The sequence below is a fragment of the Trichechus manatus genome, unplaced genomic scaffold (genome assembly GCF_000243295.1).
Source record: "Trichechus manatus latirostris isolate Lorelei unplaced genomic scaffold, TriManLat1.0 scaffold00074, whole genome shotgun sequence".
NCBI classification, from domain to species: Eukaryota; Metazoa; Chordata; class Mammalia; order Sirenia; family Trichechidae; genus Trichechus; species Trichechus manatus.
Window position 1 is genome coordinate 13,146,505 of NW_004444010.1, and position 4,075 is coordinate 13,150,579.

A 4,075-nucleotide genomic window follows, 5' to 3' on the forward strand; every position below is an offset into this window, starting at 1 on the left:
GTTAATGAGTCTTCCTCCAATCCTGATGCCCGATCTTCTTCGTATAGTCCAGATTCAGATTATTTGTTCAGCATACAGATTGAACAGGTACGGTGAAATGATACAACCCTGACACACCCTTTCCTGACTTTAAACCATGCAGTATCCTCTTGTTTTGTCTGAACAACTGCCTCTTGATCTATGTTCAAATTTCTTATGAGCACAATTAAATGTTCTGGAATTCCCATTCTTCGCAATGTCATCCATAATTTGTTATGATCCACACAGTCAAATGCCTTTGCATAGTCAATAAAACACTGGTAACATATTGCTGGTATTCTCTGCTTTCAGCCAGGATCCATCTGACATCAGCAATGATATCCCCGGTTCCACGTCATCTTCTGAATCCAGCTTGAACTTCTCGCAGTTCCCTGTCGATATACTGCTGCAGCCGCTTTTGAATGATCTTCAGCAAAATTTTGCTTGCATGTGATATTAATGATATTGTTCGATAATTTCCGCATTTGGTTGGATCGCCTTTCTTGGGAATAGGTATAAATAAGGATCTCTTACAGCTGTTTAGCCAGGTAGCTGTCTTCCAAATTTCTTGGCATAGACGAGTGAGCACTTCCAGCGCTGCATCCGTTTGTTAAAACATCTCAATTGATAATTCCGTCAGTTCTGGAACCTTGTTTTTTGCCAATACCTTCAGCTCAGCTTGGACTTCTTCCTTCAGTACCATCGGTTCCTGATCATATGTTCCCTCTTGAAATGGTTGAACGTCGACCAATTCTTTTTGGTATAATGACTGTGTATTCCTTCCATCTTCTTTTGATGCTTCCTATGTTTAATATTTTCCCCATAGAATCCTTCATTATTGCAACTTGAGGCTTGAATTTTTTCTTCAGTTCTTTCAGCTTGAGAAACGCCAAGCATGTTCTTCCCTTTTGGTTTTCTATCTCCAGCTCTTTGCACATGTCATTTTAATACTTCACTTTGTCTTCTCAAGCTGCCCTTTGAAATCTTCTGTTCAGTTTTTTTAATTCATCATTTCTTCCTTTTGCTTTAGCTACTTGACATTCAAGAGCAAGTTTCAGAGTCTCTTCTGACATCAGTTTTGGTCTTTTCTTTCTTTCCTGTCTTTTTAATGACCACTTGCTTTCTTCATGTATGATGTCCTTGATGTCATTCCACAACTCATCTGGTCTTCAGTTATTAGTGTTCAATGTGTCAAATCTATTCTTGAGATGGTCTCTAAATTCAGGTGGGATATACTCAAGGTCGTACTTTGGCTCTTGTGAACTTGTTCTAATTTTCTTCAGTTTCAACTTGAATTTGCATATGAGCAATTGATGGTTTATTCCGCACTCGGCCCCTGACTTTGTTCTGACTGATAATATCGAGCTTTTCCATCATCTTTCCATAGATATAGTTGATTTGATTCCTGTGTATTCCATCTGGCAAGGTCCATGTGTATAGTCGCCATTTATGTTGGCGAGAAAGGTATTTTTGATGAAGTCATTGGTCTTGCAAAATTCTGTCATTCAATCTCTAGCATCGTTTCTATCATCAAGGCCATATTTTCCAACTACCGATCTTCTTCTCTGTTTCCAACTTCTGCATTCCAATCAGCAGTAATTATCAATGCATGCTGATTGCATGTTCAATCAATTTCAGATTGCAGAAGCTGGCAAAAATCTTCAGTTTCTTTATATTTGGCCTTAGTGTCTGGTGTGTAAATTTGAATAATCATCGCATTAACCGGCATTAAGATAGAGTACAGATAGTCCCCGACTTGTGACGGGGTTCCATTCTGATGATTCCATCGTATGTCGGTTCTGACATAAGTTGAATCTCTCTCTTTTTTTCTTTTTTAGTTTTTATTGTTATTGCATTTTATTATAATTATCTTTATAAATCCAATATTTATTTGTTTTGGGGGATTGAAAACATTACATGTAAACTTACAGATATATTTTAATACATACATACACACATAAAAAACTTTCAGTGGTATGACTTCTTTTGCTAGACATATTATTAGAGGTATAGGTAGTGCAGGTGTTATAGTTACAGAAACTTGAACAACTCGGCTTCAAATTAACAACTGATGCTTCTTATGGTACAAAACACTGAATAAGATCACATTATAGACCTGGTCTACAATGAAGTCAGTGTCAGTGTCTTAACAATGAAGTTGGAATATTAACAGTTGTTGGGTGAGTGCACAGTTCAATTGTCATATGTCGTTAAGAGTTGAACATTGCCCAACTTTCTATAACTTATGACTCCTGACACCGACTTCTTTGTAGATGAGTCCATAGGCTGCTATGTGGCAGCGTTTCAAACAATAAATCATAAAATTGAACATCTGTGAGTAAACATCTGAAAATCATAACATCAGCAAATTATGTGCTGCAACATTTTGTGTAGTACATATTACTAATGATAAGTTGTGCAAAAAAACAGGGAAAAAAGGACGGTTGTAGTTTGGTTTGTCATAACTGGAATATATCCTAAATCAGGGATTAACTGCACTGAAATGAGATTTTTAGATAGCTACTATGACTGAAGACATTTTTCATTTGAAGGAAGTAAATATCATATTCAGAGAAGAATTATACAATTTCTGTCTCTAGGTTAAGAACGCAATATTATAACAGACTAAAGTTGTGTTAACAGGGGAAAGAACTTCACCCCCGTCTTAGTTTCCCAGTGCTGCTATAACACAAATACCACAAGTGGGTGGCTTTAAAGAACAGAAATTTGTCTTCTCACCAATTCAGGAGGTCAAAAGTCTGAATTCAGGGTGCAGTTCTGGGGGGTGGGGTCCTTTCTTGTCTGTTTAAGTATCTAGTAGCTGCCAGCAATCCTTGGAGTTCCTGGGCATGTAGACAATCCTCACATGTCATCTGTCTTCCCCTGTGTGTGCCTCTGTGTCTATTCTGCTCTTCTTATAACTCAGAAGTGTCTAGGTTAAGGATGCATTCTACATTGGTATGACCTGAAATGATTGATTGATTGATTGACAGATTACATTGATCAGATTGAATTATGGAAGGTAGTTACACCAGATTACATTAGGAACTCTGGTGGTGCAATGGTTAAAGTGTTTGGTTGCTAACTGAAAGGTGGGCAGTTCGAACCAACCAGCCACTTCATAGGAGAAAGATGTGGTAGTCTGCTTCTGCAAAGATTACAACCTTGTAAACCCTATGGGGCAGTTCTACCCTGCCCTGTAGGGTTGCTGTGAGTAGGAATCAACTCGACAGCAATGAGTTTTTTTGGTACATTAGATTGCATTATGCAAGGTAATTACATTATATTACATTATACAGTGAAACCTATGAGAGCCAGAACTCAGTGGAACTGCCTTGTTTTTCTGGGTCTTGTGAGTTTTCTGCCTTTGACAGGGTGCTGTCTTACCACTTTTCTATCACTCTATTACTGGAAAATATTTGAGTTTTTCTTCTCTGAGAGGTTTCCACCTTACACAGGTTCCAGCTTCCACAGGTTTTACTGTATTGAGGAAGGTAATCTGCTCTATCCAAGGACAACTGATTTAATGACATGTGAATACTCCATGACAGCTACTAGACTAGTGTTTGGCCAGACAACTGAGAACTATAGATTAGCCAAGTTGACACATAAAATTAACCATCACACCTCTGCTATGTATAGGAAGGGTCTTATTCCCCTATATAACATGTGTGTATAAGTATGATTATTCTTCTGGAGAGAGAGTTCATCAGATCCTCCAACCTACTACTTTATAATTTACTGGTTTTAGATCCTTTATGTTTAAGTGCAGAAAAACAAAAAGAAAATACACCATCATTTGACTCTCAATTTCACTAAACCCATGGAATGGCAAGATAATAAAGATTGAGATTTAAAGGACACTTTAAAAAATGGTGAGATTTTCAAGGTTCCTGAATATATAACTCATGTTTTGAGCATTTTGAGCTATGTATGACCCTCGCCCTGTCTCTTCCTAGAATCTCTAAAACTCTACCTGAATATTAATAAAGTGATTAGTGTATTAAACTCTGGGCCTTCTTGTATTTTTGCATTTAATCTTCTGACTTTATATTCT